General features: G+C 38.1%; 1 long non-coding RNA gene across 1 annotated transcript in view; it reads left to right on the forward strand.

Moving 5' to 3' along the window:
• Positions 1 to 2603, forward strand: part of LOC105739473 — a 40577-nt gene extending 37974 nt beyond the window's left edge. The window contains exons 2-3 of the long non-coding RNA XR_001115397.2: positions 595 to 657; positions 741 to 2603. This is a non-coding gene — a long non-coding RNA (uncharacterized LOC105739473). The remainder of the gene's footprint in view (positions 1 to 594; positions 658 to 740) is intronic.
• The last annotated feature ends 15005 nt before the right edge of the window (positions 2604 to 17608 follow it).

Below are 17608 nucleotides of genomic sequence, written 5' to 3' on the forward strand. Positions count from 1 at the left end.
CTTTCCAACACACACACACACACACACACACACACACACACACTCTCTCTCTCTCTCTCTCTCTCTCTCTCTCTCTCTCTCCCCCTCTCTCTCTCTCTCTGAAAATGTTTGCTGATCTGGGAAACTTAGTAAAGATTTTGTAAAATTCTTCCTTAACAACCTCATTTATTCCTATCTATCTGTCTGTTTTTTCTAATGTCCTCCAGCTACTTCAATACAAATGCTGCACTTCTGGTGACACCCAGATAAAATCTCCTTGCTTTCAGTTAGTCTTTAACTAACACCTTGTACTTCCTCACTCATCCGCTTTAGCACTTATGAGAATATTTGTCGAAATTTCTGGCATTGGTTGTCGCAAGAATTTTTGTTTTTCAAATATGTCTTTTCTCTCCAGTTAATATCTGTAAAAAGAACTTTTTACATTTTCTTTAATCTTTTACCCTACATAGACTGAAAATACAAAGAAGATTTGATAAGGACATAGGAACTCTTATAAAATGTTTTTTTATCATAGTAGCCCCAAAACATTGTTATATATGGGTATAATTATTTAATATTTATGAATTATAGCAACTCTTCATCATCTATTTCCAGGTTTCTACTTTCCAGGTCCACTGGTGTTTGGTGTACCCATGTGACTAATTTGTCCAAAGAGATGTGAGTGAAAGTGATGTGTCACTTCCAGATGGAAGCTTTTTGGGCAAGTATACATTTTCTAGCTCTTTTCTTCTGTGTTATAGAAACTAGGAATATTCCAGTTGGTGACTGACCCCTTAGTTGGGTTCCTAGAGTGAGTTTGATGTGGAGGAGCCCGAAATGACCTACAGTGAAGTTGGAGTGTGAGCAAGAAATAAACTTTTGTTTTTTAATTTTCTGAGGTTTTGGAAGTTGTAGATAATAACTGTATAACCTATCAATATTGATATAAGTTTCAATTCTTAAACAATGAAAATTTCTAATATTCTTTTTGATTATTTCTAACTTATTTTAAAATGTCAAATATCTATAATTTCAGTATATTCTATATCCTACATTTAAAAATAAAAAATAGAATGTTGAAAACGAAATCATTTCAATGAGATGACAACTCAAAATCTTATGGTATCATCCAGAAACATGTAGAACAGATTTAAAAATACACAGTACTGAGATTGGCAGATTGAAAAGAAGACACATATGAAGGGTAACTTCTTTGGAAAGAAACAGCTATGCACAGTACTTAAGAATGAAATTTCCATGTCCCATTAATACATCTGAAACAGTTTTACTTTCTGTCCCAAACTTTAATGATCCTAGAAAGCTGGTTTGAATCAGGTTTTACAGGGTTGTTTTGAATTTAAAATAACTAAAATTTGAGAGCTGGGAGAAATTTTATTTAACACTTTTTTATCATTCATGGTTTAATGTTTAATGAATAAATTCTTCACTAAGCTTATGTGGTGAGGGTCTGGTGGTGAAAAGTACTTTTTCAACTAGATATATTAGAATGACAACAGCAAAGCAAGAATCTGGTAGGGTCACATAAAGGAGTCGTGATCTGTGGGAAATTATTTTGTATGATTTTCCAAGATGGTTGTACATATAAGCATAAAAGTCAATAAACAAGTGCCTAACCTTTAGCTCTAAATTAACTTTTGAGCGCTTTGAATGCCTGGCACAAAAATATTTGGGGGTTTGGCGCCATCTGGTGGCCAAATATCAACTTTTCAGCTTCTCTTTTAAGACTAAGAAATGAATTACTCTGCACTTTCCAATAAACACTATTAATAAATAAAATTATTTAAAATGTTGATTTCAAGAACTTGAGAAGAAAAATCAAAGACAGATTTCTGTTATGTTACCTATTGTTATATGACAGAATTTCAGTCTTGAGTAGGTTCTTTTATACTTGTATTTGATTTATTTACAAAAGCATTATAGACATAAATCTGCTGTCTTTTTCTTAATACAAGAGAAGACTCTTTCTCCAAAAGAAATCAGACACGTTGAATAAAATCTAAATTTATTTTTTCACAATTCTATAAAAGATTGAGCTAGGGGTGCATGTGTGTGTGTGAATATCAGAATTTATTTTTAAAATGCAAGAGGGAGAGGGGAAGGAGCTGGTAGTGACATTGTTAATTGTCTGCTTTGCAATAGCAAAGACTTGGAACCAACCCAAATGTCCATCAATGATAGACGGGATTAAGAAAATGTGGCACATATACACCATGGAATACTATGCAGCCATAAAAAAGGATGAGTTCATGTCCTTTGTAGGGACATGGATGAAGCTGGAAACCGTCATTCTGAAAAAACTATCGCAAGGACAGAAAACCAAACACTGCATGTTCTCACTCATAGGTGGGAATTGAACAATGAGAACACTTGGACACAGAGTGGGGAACATCACACACCGGGGCCTGTTGTGGGGTAGGGGGAGGTGGGAGGGATAGCATTAGGAGATATACCTCATGTAAATGATGAGTTAATGGGTGCAGCACACCAACATGTGCTGTTGTACACATGTACACATGTATACATATGTAACAAACCTGCACGTTGTACACATGTACCCTAGAACTTAAAGTATAATAATAATAATAAAAATTGTCTGCTTTGTACACATGGCTGTTCTAGATGCTTTCAGTGGATGGCCTCAATGAATTTCCGCAACCATCTTTCCAGTGGGAAGTGTTGTCCCAGCTTTACTGCTGGACAAGTGTCTAAGAGGTTAAGGACATAAACGCTCAAGTTTTGTGAGAAAGCCATTTATTTTAACAGAATGATTGCAATTGCTCATATTAAGCTATGACAGGAAAACTGGATTAACACTTTTTTTAGTCTTTTTCTTTTCAGCTTTTCAAGATAAAAGTTTCCTGTGTCTCCTGATTAAAGTGCTTCTGTGATTGTTGCTCTGCATTAAGTTGTATACTTCCTCGTTCTTTCCTTAGAGCTTGCTTTCGCAATCCAGGAAGCAACTCGGTGGGGCACAGCATGGGGTAAACAAAATGCCGAGGGAGGGAAGAGTTCATATTGGTGGAATTTTTTAGTTACCTCTCTAGAAACTAGTGGAAACTTCTTTGCTTCTCTTCTTTTCACTGACAGTTTTAAAAAATAAGTTATTTTATTTTAGATTCGGGGGTACATGTGTCTGTTATATGTGCATATTTTGTAGTGGTGGGGATTGGGCTTCTAGTGTACCCATTATACAAATAGCGAGCATTGTACCTGATAGGTAACTTTTTCAATCCTTGCTCCCATCCTACCCTCCTTCCTTTTGGAGTCCCCAGTGTCTATTATTTCCATCTTTATGTCCATGTGTACCCATTGTTTAGCTCTCACTTATAAGTCAGAATATATGGTATTTGGTTTTCTGTTTTCTGAGATCATTCTCTTAGGATAATGGCCTCCAGCTCCATCCATGCTGCTGCAAAGGACAAGATTTCATTCTTTATGGCTGCTTTTAAGTAATTTTTTTTTCTTTTGTAGTGACTCACTTTTATCATAGTTAATTAGATTAAGTGGGTCTTTGGTTTAATTCTATTTTTAGGGTAATGTAAACCACAAGATTGCTTGTGTTCTGTGCTACTACACTTTTGCTCATTGCTGTATCTTCAGTGTCCAAGAGAAGCATTATACATATAGGTAGCAGGCACTCAATGGGTTTTAACAGAAAGACACATACACATACACACATACACACACAGAGAGAGAGAGAGAGAGAGAAAGATAGAGAAAGACAGAGAGAGAGAGAGAGAGCGCACAAGACAGTAACAGAAGGAAGCAAAGGAAAGGAGGGAGAAAGGCAGAAGGGGAGAGGAGCTGCTTGGTAAAGGTGCAGTAGGAAGTTTCACCTACAGCACTGGGTATTGTGGAAGTCAAGTGGAGGAAAGTTAACATCTACTGGAGGCTGTTGTGTGCCATTCACTGTTAAGCACTTTATAACTGTAATTTCATTAATCCTAAAACCAACCAAGTGAGCTGGTTATTATTGTTTCCCCTTTCACAGATGAGAAAATTGAGCTCACTGTTGTTAAGTGATTTACCGAAGGTCATACAGTTCACAAGTGGCACAGTCAAGATTTAAATTTTGTCTCTCTGACTTATGACTTACATTTTAAATGAGTTGTTCATTTATTCATTCAGCAAATATTCATCGAACAATGTAGCACTCTTCTCTGATAATCTCAGAACCTGCAATCCTATAGGCTAAATATTCCCCTAAAGTATTCCTATAGGCGAAGTACTCTCCCAAAGTATTTCTTCAGTCAAAACCTCTCCTCTGAACTCCAGATTCATATGCCTACATGCCTTTTTGACATTCCCACTAGGGCTTTTGTACATACCTCAAGCTAATATATACCAGTAAAATTTTAGATTATAGACCCAAACTTATCTTTTCCTCAGTCTCCATTTTCTCTGCAAATTACATGTAACCATCAATCCTTTATAATCAGAAAATTGGGAGTCAGCCTCAGCTCTAATTTTTTTAACTCTCTAATTGTATCTTCATGTTCTCAAGGCTTTACATGACCTGCACCCGCTTCTGTCTCTGACCCCATTTCCGTTCTGCCTTATATCTGTTGGTCATGCTGGCAGTTTTGAAAGCAGATCAAGTTCTTTCTCACAAAAGGATTTTGCACTTGCTATCATCTTTTTAACACTTTCTCTATCTTTCCTCTCAGGTCTCAGCTGAAATGAAACCTCCTCAGAAAAATTTGTTCCTGACAAATTATAACTCAAAAATCAAAAATTTCTAAGACCTTTGTTATTCTCTTTATCATAGCATTGTACTCATTTTCTTCTTGGTACTTAGAAATGTCTATAATTGTTTTACTTCTTTGTTTACTATTAAATGTCTGTATCCTTTATATACTGTAGGTCCTATGAGTTCATCAAATTTATCTAGTGTTTGTTTGTTTTTTGCTGTAAGCCTGTGGCTGGGCACTGGGCTTGGTACATAGAAGATATTTGAGAAATATTGGTTTAATCAACAAATAGTTTTCAGCGGAATGTCTTGAAGCCTGTGGATTCAGAATGCTTGCTCTAAGGCACATAATTATATCCATTTTACAAACAGGAAGGTTTTTGTGTCTATCTCCAGCATCTAGCAAGGAGCTTTTTGCATAGTTGGTGTTCAATGACTATTCTATAAATGAACGATGATCAGAGAGGTTAGGTTGGTCCCCTACAGTATTGAGCTTAGGTTCTTTGGTACTCTGACCCTTTTACCTGCTATAGTGTAGGCATAAAGGGAAGCTTTGAGGAGGAGACTTTATATTCTTCTGTAATCTACAGCATTTCTTCCTTTCATCCTGGAAACCAATTCCAAGTAAATTCCAATCACAATCTATACATTTTTTTTTTTTTTTAGAGACAGGGTCCCACTCTGTTTTCTAGACTAGAGTGCAGTGGCATGATTATAGCTCACTGTAGCCTCAAACTCCTGAGTGCAAGTGATCCTCCTGCCTCAGCCTCCTGAGTAGCTAGGACTACAGGTATGTGCCTTCATACCCGGCTAATTTTTTGTTTTGTTTTGTTTTTTTGTAGAGGTGGGGACTCACTGTGTTGCCCAGGCTGGGCCTTCAAGTAATCTTCCTGCCCTGACTTCTCAAAGTGTTGGGATTACTGGCATGGTCCACCCCACCTGACCCAAGTAAATTTACAATTTAAAGAAAAGTAGTCTGGGTGCAATGGCTCCCAGTAGTCTAGGAGGCTGAGACAGGAGGATTGCTTGAAGCCAGGAGTTAGGGACCAGCCTGGGCAACATAGCAAGACCCCCATCTCAAAAATAAATAAATAAATAGAATAAGGAAAAAAATGTGTTTGTTATGCAAACAGCCCAAGACAAAGAAGCCCCAGCTTCCAACCAGTTCACTGATATCCCTTTATAAAATGACATTCTGTAGTTGCCTTTTTTTTTTCACTGCTCCTTGCAGAGCAGGGCTACCCTATAGGCAGTATGCCCAGTGTAGTCTGCAGTTGCTTTTTAAGATTGCGTTACTTAAACTTCACAGTTAATTTAAGTATGCAAATTAACACAGTGCACTCGAAAAACTTTGTGATATAGTCATTCTCTTTCTTTTTTTTTTTTTTTTTTTTGAGACTGAGTCTGGCTGTATCGCCCACGCTGGAGTGCAATAACGTGATCTTGGCTCACTGCAACCTCCACCTCGCGGGTTCAAGCGATTCTTGTGCTTCAGCCTCTTGAGTAGCTGGGATTACAGGCACATACCACCATGCCCAGCTAATTTTTTGTATTTTTAGTAGAGATGGGGTTTCACCATGTTGGCCAGGCTTGCCTTGAACTCCTGACCTCAAGTGATCCACCTGCCTCCCAAAGTGTTGGGATTACAGGTGTGAGCCACCATGCCCGGCCTCATTTTTGTTTTAGTAGTCATCAGATATAAGATCACCTTAAAAGAACAAGCTAATGAGATGAACTCTATCAGCTTTTAAATAAGTCTGAGATAATTTGTACCACTTGGATTTTTGTATACATGTTCATTTCATTTAATAATTCATTAGTAACTCCTGCATATAGCAGTGAACCAACATGAAAATAAATTATTTTTTGAAACACTAGGGCTATTTTGTATTCAATTGGTTATTAAATGTTCTCATGTGATATTCTTGCAAATTGAATGTCATCTCCCTTGAGATTTTATAAGTGCTTGGTAAATATCTTCATAGTCTAAAACAGGGATTGGCAAACTGTGGCCTGAAGGCTAAATACAGCCTGTTTTTTTGCGTGGCTGCAAAGTAAGAATAGTGTTTGCATTTTTAAATGGTTGAAAAAAAAATCAAAAGAAGAATAACATTTCATAACACATGAAAATTCTATGAAATTCAAATTTGTGTCTGTAAATACAGTGTTGTTGAGACACAGCCATGCTCATTTATGTATCGTCTGTGGCTGCTTTTGTGCAACTCCACAGTTGCATAGCTGTGACAGAGACTGTAATGGCCTGCAAAGCCTAACATATTTACTCTCTTTTTCTTTATAGAAAATGTTTGCTGACCCGTGCTCTGAAATATCTCATATCAGTGACTGTCTGTATGTCCTCAGGTCCTACCCCTGTGGTGCAGTGGTTTTGCTACTGCCTTAGGGCTTTCTTCTGGGCTGAGCACCCTGCCTGTGTTCCCAGCAGGTGGGAAGGGTCCACGAATCAACACTTCTAGGGAGCAGCCCTCAAACCATGAGAGCCAATGGATAAATACCCCAGCTCCCTTGCCCCTAGGTTGGGCATTCTACACCAACTTCAAGTCTCCCACAGTGGTAACTGCTTTGATAAAACACACTTCACTGACTTCCCACTCTGCCAGTGTCTCCTGAGATCTCCCAAATTAACAACTTGCAGGGGAATCTTGGTTGCAGAGTATGCTGCTAGGGGAAATCCAAACTAAGACAAATGTGGATTATTCTTGTATATATTATTTATGGTGTCACTTTGATGTATAAGTTACTCAGGTGTGATGAAAAATTTATAACCAAACATTTGGGCCATTTTTTTTATTACTACTAATGGAAAGACAGATTTTATTAATTGATAGTTTTATTTTGTATGACATTTATTGGCCAAATTTATCCTGAAAGGTGCAGTTTGATAATTTTCTGATATTCTGAACATAAATGCCTATTCCAGGAGAGTGATTCTTGAAGTATTGAATTAATCTTTCATATTGCAAAGTCTTTCTTTCATCTTTTGTAGAATTTATATTTTCTTGTTTTATACTAATAAAATTTTCTGCTACCTCCTCAGAAAACTTCTGTTCAAATTTTATTTTGCATCAATAATAGATGGAAGCAAACCTATCTAAGAGGCAGCCAAGGTAATTTTTTTCATATGATGATTAGCAATAGGTTCAGGATGTTTAAAAATAAGTATTTCAGAATCTGTGGAAATGTTCCTATTTTTTCTTTTTATATTCCTCATTTCCCCTGCCTAGTGGTTAAAATCAGTTAAATAGCGTTAGACTACACCTCTGCCGTTTATCCTTTGTTCAAGACTGCATAGGTGTCTATACCTTGAATATAACTTTAATATTACTACTTAAGTTACATCACATGTTTTATCCATTTGCTTAGTGAACCTAATACTTGATGTCCCTTGACCATTACAAGGAGTAGAACAGATAATTTAAGAGATTTCATTGAAAAAAACCCTGAGGAATAAAATATTTGATTTATTTTGGCCACATTGATGTTTTATTGTTTAAACAAATAAATAGACTGCCTCAAATTACTATCAGATTTCTAAGTTTTTACCTTTTTTTTGGTGTATGGGGATGTAGCATATTGTTTAAAAACTTTGGAGGACAGGTTCAGTGCCTCACACTTGTAATCCCAATACTTAGGGAGTCCAAGGTAGGAGGATCACTTGAGCCCAGGAGTTCGAGACCAGCCTGAGAAACATAGTGAGACTCCTATCTCTACAAAAAATAATAATAATAAAAAACCTTAGCCAGGTGTAGTGGTGCATGCCTGTAGTCCCAGCTATTCAGGAGGCTGGGGTGAGAGGATCACTTGAGCCTGGGAGGTTGAGGCTTCAGTGAGCCTTGATTGTGCCACTGCACTCCAGCTAGAGCAACAGAATGAGATTCTGTCTCAAAAAAATGAAATAGTATAGTTGGATTGTAACACAAAGGATAAATACTTAAGGGGATGAATACCCCATTTTCCATGACGTGATTATTACTTTTTGCATACCTATTAGTCTGTTCTCACATTGCTAATGAAGACATACCCAAGCCTGGGTAATTTATAAAGGAAAGAGGTTTAATTGACTCACAGTTCCATATGGCTGGGGATGCCTCATAATCATGGCAGGAGGTGAATGAGGAGCAAAGTCATGTCTTACATGGTGGCAGGCAAGAGAGCTTGTGCAGGGGAACTCCCTTTTATAAAACCATCAGATCCCGTGAGACTTATTTACTACCATGAGAACAGTATGGGGGAAACCACCCCCATGATTCAATTATCTTCACCTGGCCCCACGCTTGACATGTCAGAATTATTACAATGTGAGGTGAGATTTGAGTGGGGATACACCGAAACCGTATGACCTATATCAAAGTATCTCATGTACCCCATACATATATACACTTTTTATGTACCCACAAAACTAAAATAATAAAAACTTTGGAGACATCTTGTAATATGAAAAACGTTGAATAACTGTATTTAAAATATTACCATTTGTGTAAAAAAGGATACACATATATTTGTATATGTATAGGATATATTTAGAATGATACACAGGAAACTAGCAGCAGTGCTTTTCTTTGAGAATAGGAACTGAGAGACTAGGGTCAGAGGTAGGAAGGAGCTATCCTTTTCACAGAGTATACTCTTTCGCAATATTTGTATTTTTCTTCTGGCTATATGAAGGAAGTTAAAAATAAGTAAAGAAAAGAAGAAAGTAAGTAAGCAAGAAGATGACTGGCATTAGAGGGACTCAGGGTTGAACACCAATTATGCTACTTACTAACTGTATGATTATAGTCACATTACTTAATCTCTCTGCTGTCACCTATAAAGTAGAGATAGTTGTATTTATTTCATATAATAGTTATCAAATAAAATAGTATACATATGTAAAAACACTTAGCATAGTGCTTGGCACATAGTAAGTCTTCAGTAAGTGGTTATGTGACCATATGAAATGATTAATAATTAAAGTAAACCTCTGCCCTGACTTCTACAGAGGGTAGGTTCTTCATTTGTTGATCTGTTCCACAAATGTTTTCCAGGATCCTGTCACTGACAGGCACAATAATTGGCCCAGGAAGTCGCACTGCTTCACTTTTGCCATACATAGTTGGTCAAAACAGTCACAAGACTCAAGGGGCGGGGAAGTAGCCTCCACCTCTCACTGAGGAGACTAGCAAAAAATTTGCATTCATCTTTAATTTACCAGAGCCTTCCTTCTGTTTGCAAATTATTTACATCTCTCCCACATGCAAAATATACTCACCTCCCTTCTAAGGTCCTTTGAAATGCCAATTTATTATAGCATCAGCTCGAAATCCAGGACCTCCTCATTTGAATCAGATCCGGATGTGGATGAGGCTTCTCATGTGTTGTTCCTTGGATACAGCTCCTAAATTCAGTTCTAGTTGTTCTGAACATGTGTACATTAAAGAGGCAGATTATCTGTCCCTCTCCCACATTGTCACTCCTCCCCATGCCCACTCCCTGCACATAGCCTGCTAGGACAGAGATAGGAGAGCCACAACAGATGTTCCCATTTGAAGCCTGGCATGGTGGCATGGATCTGTAGTTCCAGCTTCTTAGGAGGCTGATGTAGGATGATCATTTGAAGCCAGGAATTTGAGGATATAGTGTGTGCTATGATTGCACTTGTGAATAGCCACTGCCCTCCAGCCTGGGCATTGTAGTGAGCTCCCTCCTCTTAAAAAAATTTAAAAAGGAATTTCCATTTAAAAGGAGGACAACAGAAGGCTTATAGCAGTTAGTTATTATGACAGGAAGAAAAAGCCTCTTCAAAAATGTCCAGTCCTAACCCACAGAACCTGTGAATATGTTACCTTACATGGCAAAAGGGGCTTTGCAGATGTGATTCAGTTTAAGGACTTGAGATGGAAAGGGTATTCTGGTTTGTCTGTGGGCCAAATCTAATCACTCGACTCTGAAAATGCAAGAGGAAGACAGCACGGTGAGTCAGACAGAGAGGCTGCTGCTGGCTTTGAAGATGGAAAAAGGAGGCTGTGAGTTAAGGAATATCATGACATCTAGAGGCTGAAAATGACCCTCATTTTACAGTTAGCAAGAAAATGGGGAACTCAATACTATAATCTCAAGATACTGAATTCTGCCAATAATCAGAATGAGCAGGAAATGACTTCTCTCTTAGAGCCTCCAGAAAGGCAGCCCTGCCAACACCTTGATTTTAGTCTGGTAAAAAATGTATATAACTTCTAATCTAGAGAATGGTAAGATAAAGAACATATGATGTCTTACTCCACTGAGTATGTGGTAATTTGGTATGGCAGCAGTTGAACTCCAGCTGGGCACAGGTTGCCAATTCCATGATCAGATCCCAGTTCTGGCCCCTGAGTATGTTTCTGTGCTTTGGGCTCTATCCTCTGGGCTCCTTGGTTCTATCCCCTGGATCATCCTTCCTTTGGTTTACCATGCTCCATGTAGGTAGTTGCATAGATTTCTCAACTTGCTTTCTATCCTCTGTAGAACATGGGTGGCCTATGGGCTCTTCTTTTTAACTTTCTTGTCTCCTTTAGTCTAAGCCAATGGTGCTTTTGTTAGTACAATTTTCCTAAAAGCTTTATGGGTTTTCTATAAATCTTGTTGGGGTTTACTCCGTTAGATAATGCCCCACCCTCAAATCTCTTCAAGAGCAGTTCCTCTTCAGCTTGGGCTGACAGTCAAGATACTGTGAGACAAAGCCCGTACTAGACATAAAAGTCTGTTTGTCTAATGGAGAGGGTCAACAGAAAGTCTTATAGCCACATCCTTGAAATAAGTAATCTTTATCCTGAAGCTGCTTCTTATTTTGAGAGCCTTTTGTCATCTGGAGAGGCTGGGAATGAGAAAGAGTTTTATTTTCAAACCTAGCATGTGCTGGATCCTTTATCGTTCCCCTAAATTTTGCTTAAAAACAGAATAGTTCCTTTCTCAGTTCATCTTTCTGTATTCATATCTTATCATACATGGCTAAAAGAAACTAGTTAGCACTTTTAACATTTTGCCTAACAAATCTTGGCCAAATCTACCTCTTCATTAGGAATATTTTCTATTTTCCATGTTTTCATAGGTGACAGTGTTGCAAACTTGCTGCTTCTGCATAACATGTCACCTTTTTCCAACCTCCAATAACAATTTCATTTCCAGTCTTGGCCAAACTCTTTGAGGCCTGTCCAGAATTTACTAACACTCTCCTTAAGGGCTTTCCAGCTTTTGCTAATGGTCACTTTAAGGGCCTATATGTTTTTGACCCCATCTGGTCCTAAAGTCAATGCCGTATGTTTTAGGTTTTGTTGTGAAAGCACCCCCACTTCCAAGTACCAAGTTCTGGTCCAGTTAGCTACTGCTGCCTGACAAACTAACCCAAACCTCAGTGGCTTGAAACAACGACCCTTATATTATAGCTTGCATTTTGAGGATCGAAATCTTGGACAGGGCTCAGCTGGGTGATTATTCTGTTTTATATAACATTGCAGGCCGGGTGTGGTGGCTCACACCTGTAATCCCAGCACTTTGGGAGGCCGAGGTGGGCAGATCACGAGGTCGGGAGATCGAGACCATCCTGGCTAACACGGTTAAATCCCATCTTTACTAAAAATACAAAAACTTAGCCAGGCATGGTGGCGGGCGCCTGTAGTCCCAGCTACTCAGGAGGCTGAGGCAGGAGAATGGTGTGAACCCGGGTGGCAGAGCTTGCAGTGAGCCGAGATCACGCCACTGCACTCCGGCCTGGGCGACAGAGTGAGACTCTGTCTCAAACGAAACAAAACAAAACGAAAAACATTGCAGAAGTCTCTCAATGCTACTCTATAAATGGTCTGGTCTCGGAGGTCCACATTTACTTCACAACATGTCTGAGGCCTTAGCTGGGTTGGCTAGGAGGCAGTACGTAGCTGGTATAGTCTACCTAAGTGAGTGTACCTCACCTGTCCTGCGTGGAAGCCCCAGGGTAGCTGAACTTACTACATGGAGGTTCAGGGCTTGAAGAGCAAGTGTTTCCGTTATTAAGGAAGCTGCATGGCCTTTTGTGACCTACCCTCCAATGCCATGTAGCATCACTTATGCCATACACTATTGATTGAACAGTCATAGTATTCTCAGATTAAAGTGGAGGGACATCAACTCTTCCTCTCAGACAGAGCAGCAAAGAATGTATAACCATCTTTAATCTACCACAGACATACTTTTCAGTGTTTTCCAGGTATTATTACATTGCTAAGAAATCCTTGAGCCTCTTGCAGAGAACTGGATTAATTTGTGTCATGTCAGCAAACAAAACAGAGCAAATTCCTTTGGAGATTCATCCATAGATGGTTGAGGGCAGGCCTCCTGCCATGGACCTATGAATTAGCAGTTATGGAAGGGAAGGAAGGATACTTATGGAATTAGAGAACAGTTTTAAGAGCATGAACTATTAGTCACCCTGCCTAAGTCCCTATCTGGCTCTTCCATTTTCTCTGTGTGACCAGGAGCAAATGAATGACTTTTAAAATTTTTAGCTTCAGTTTACTCTTGTCTACAGATAATAATAGTAACAATAAAAATAATAAAGCCCTTATAGGATTGCCTGAACAGTTCAGTTAATATACACAAAGCAGTGTTTTTAATATTCAGCTGAGACTCACAGTAAGAAACATATTTTACAATATATATGTGTGCTAAATGAAACAAAAGTATCACAAAATAACCCTTATGCTTGCTAAGTATGACAATGATATACTCTGATATTTTCTAATATATTCTATTTTTAAAATGTATGTTGGTAAGACCCATACTACCTTGTTTTCCCAACTGACCAATAGGTCGTAATTGCAGTTTGTTAGAAATTTATATAAATGAGTTTTTCAATGTTGATTACGTGGATCCATTGCATCTTTATGTAAGGCCATTCATAAATAAGTGATGCTGGGGCTGAGTCTAAAGATTAGTAAACATGACTTTATGGCCATAGCTTTCAGTCAGCTTGGACCTCAATTTTAAAACAATTATTTCTCATTTTGTGACTTTAAAAATTCTATCAGTATTCTACTTTTACTTCTAGTATTTAAAAAGACTCAGCTAAAAAAGACTTTAAACAACTTTATTTTGGAAGAAAAACATATCTCCTTTCTGTAAATGGAAAAGCAACACTTGCCATAATTGTAAAATACCTGCTAAATATCTAATGAGACAATTATTAAATTCTCATTTGATACTCTGAGCCCAAGGCTGGCTCTCTCATTCAAAAGCAGTATTAGTAAGTCATGAAGACGTTCTGCAGGGACACTGGCACTGTCATCTCCTTGTGACTAGAAGAGAAAGAGAATTGAAGAGGGATTTCTTTCTCACTAGCCCCACATGTACCATCATGTGATGGATCCCACTTTGGGACACTCCTCATAGCATTTGGGCCTAGCCTACCTATGAGCTTCATTATTATAGTCAAATCACATGGTTCATTATTTCTGGAATGACTCCTTTTCCCAACTTGGGTACTTTGTACAGTTTTTCCCTTTGAATTCAATCATAGGAAATTAAAGTGCTTTCTTTTGCCCTGTCTAAAATGTATTTGTGTCTGCCAGCTGATTATAAACACACTGTAAAACAACTATTCTTAGCTTTGAACACACTTGGGAATTACTTGGGACCTTTAAAAGCACTGATACCTGAGTCTTTTTTTTTTTTTTTTTTGAGAAGGAGTTTTGCTCTGTCGCCCAGGCTGGAGTGCAGTGGCGCAATCTCGGCTCACTGCAAGCTCTGCCTCCCGGGTTCATTCCATTCTCCTGCCTCAGCCTCCCGAGTATCTGAGACTACAGGCGCCCACCACCATGCCTGGCTAATTTTTTTTTTTTTTTTTGTATTTTTAGTAGAGATGGGGTTTCACTGTGTTAGCCAGGATGGTCTTGATCTCCTGACCTCGTGATCCGCCTGCCTTGGCCTCCCAAAGTGCTGGGATTACAGGCTTAAGCCACTGCGCCGGGCCTGCCTGCCTGCCTGGATCTTAAACAGAAATTCTTATTAATTTGTTTGAGGTGTGATCTGGAGAGTAGGACTTTCAAAAGCTCCCCAGGTGATTTTAATATGCATCCAAGATTTGCGAATAGCTGACTTTAAGTAATATTTTACTATTGTCTATAATCAAAGAGAGTTTCAAAACATTTATCTTGTCTTGAACTCCTAAACATTTTTTTTTTCCAAAAGAAATTTTGTAAAGGACCAAATGCATGATAAAGAAGTATTTTTACGTCTCTGTATTTCAGTAAACTATAAAATTTAGAGTAAGAAATGCCTATAGAGCTTTTTAATTTTATAAAATCAAAGGATACAAATCAGAAACTTCATAGCCATCATAAGAATAGTGTGAATGGATGCTTTCAATTAGTTCTATGGAAATATTGTTTTTATTTATTTTATTTATTTTGTGATTGCCCAGGCTGGAGTGCAATTGCGTGATCTTGGCTCCTGCAACCTCCACCTCCCGGGTTGAAGCGATTCTCCTGTCTCAGCCTCCCGAGTAGCTGGGATTACAGGTGCACACCACCAGGCCTGGCTAATGTTTGTATTTTTAGTAGAGATGGAGCTTCACCATGTTGGTCAGGCTGGTCTCGAACTCCTGACTTTGTGATCCACCCACCTTGGCCTCCCAAAGTGCTGGGATTACAGGGGTGAGCCACCGTGCCCGGCTATTTTGTGGTTTTAAAATCTAGCTTCAATATTCTGCACTTTGGGAACTATTATCAGTTCTTTAGTAAACTGTAGTTTATTATAGAACATAAAATTTTATAAGAATAAAATAACAGGAAGGTACAACTTCCCCTACAGCCTGCAAATGAACACATGTGCATCTGCCTACATTGCTACATGTAGTTTTAAATGTAGGATATTCTGATTCATTACTGTGTCCCCCACCCAAAATCTCATCTTGAATTGTAATCTGCATAACCCCCAAATCCCCATGTGTCAAGGGAGAGACCAGGTAGAGGTAATCGAGTCATGGGGGCAGTTTTCCCCATGCTGTTCTTGTGATAGTGAGTGAGTTCTCACAAGATCTGATGGTTTTGTAAGTGTTTGATAGTTCCTCCTGCATTATTTCTTCTTCCTGCTGCCTTGTGAAGAAGGTGTCTTGCTTCCCCTTGGCCTTCCAGCATGATTGTAAGTTTCCTGAGGCCATCCCAGCCATGCTGAACCATGAGTCAATTAAACCTCTTTCCTTTATAATTTACACAGTCTTGGGCAGTTCTTTATAACAGTGTAAAATAGACTAATACAATTACATTCAGTCTTTCTAAGCAATGTCTTTTTAAAACTGGTTTTGGTTTATGTAAGAAGGAGTGCTTTTCTTGTTCAGCACCTGGGTATGAATTTAATTACTGAAAATAAATATGATCTAATGTTTCATTGAGCTTTATGAATAATCGGGTAATTTGGTTAGCACTGTTACCTAAAAAGGCCTGGAAGAAAGCAGAATCACAAAATCCAATGGCTCTGGTGAGGAGGAAATTAGTGGCATATTCATGTGATTTACTCTATATAGAATATGATTAAAAGTAGGTGTAGATTTGTATGTTACTCTAAATGCTTCTGTATTTTGTGACTTGGTTCAGAGAAATGTTATAAAAAGAAAATAGTTACTGATGTATGTTCTACATTTAAAATGTGATTTCAAAACTAAAGAGTGTGTAGGAATGGCTTCCTGTAATGTGCCCACTCACCAGCCAGCTTGTTTTGAAGGTGTAAGACCAGAGAACATATTGTGATGTAAACCTGTCCTTGACTCTGAAAATATGTAGGCACCACAGAGAAACAGGTTGGAATTGTATAGAACCAATGTTCTATACAATTGGTTACGTATAAAAGAAACTTAGTGAGAGGTTTTCTCAAATTGGCAAACAACCCTAAAAGTTTACTTGATGTTACAAGTAAACTAAAAGATGAAACTAAAAGAAAGTTTTAGAATCTATCAGTAATAAAAAAACAAAAGTCTGTCAACCAGACTAAAGGAAGATTGGATTACTATTCTATTTTCTTTCTAGACAATATGACCAAATTATTGCCATTTGAAAAGGTGATCAAAGAATACGTAAATAAAAAAGATGGAAAAATGTATTAAAAAGGTATGTCATATATGTCAGCTTTTAAAAATTAGCAACTCGTTATTTCTTTTTTTCACACTAAATCAACATTCACTTTTATCCCCAATTTTTTTTTTATTTATAACTTTACATTCCACACAAATGTGGACCTTCCCCTGCCATTCTCATGGAAGCAGTTCACCTTACTGCACCGACTTTTAAAAATCTCCTCCCAGATTATAACTTCTTATGCCATCTCGTTTCTTCATTTCTGTCTTTAAATCTGTGATTCTGCTGATAACCGATCATATCACAGCTAAATGTCTAGGTCTATGCTATTTGCTGCTGAGTTTTTCATTCCTAGCATATGAGCCCTTAACATGTGAATGGCTATTTATGTTCTAATTTTCTAGAGCTGCCGTATTTTAAGAGTTGTTGTAGAGAGACTAGCCCTTAACCTTCTCTTATGGTTATTAGTGATGGGAATTTGGGGGGCAGTGTTAACTGTTACATAAATGAAAAAAGCACCGTAGAGGTTTTTAGCATCTCCTGAGTTACAACTATTTTATTTTCCTGTACCTTTCTATTTGGGAACTAATTTGTTGAACTGAAATTGATTGATCCAGAACACTGAAGTGGAGATATTCATAAATAGAGATGAAGGAGGGGGAAAAGGGAATGAAAAAGGGAGATTTTGATTTGTAGATATGTAGTTGGGTGAAATAAGTATTAGCTCTGTAGCTGGTAGTGGGGATACCTGCATACTTCCTTAGGTATAGGACATTGTAATAAGGCTTCCCTGCTGACCCCACTAGTTAACTTACTTTGGGAGGTGATTTACTTTATTGGA

This window comes from Nomascus leucogenys, chromosome 2 (assembly GCF_006542625.1).
Source record: "Nomascus leucogenys isolate Asia chromosome 2, Asia_NLE_v1, whole genome shotgun sequence".
In the NCBI taxonomy this organism is placed as follows: Eukaryota; Metazoa; Chordata; class Mammalia; order Primates; family Hylobatidae; genus Nomascus; species Nomascus leucogenys.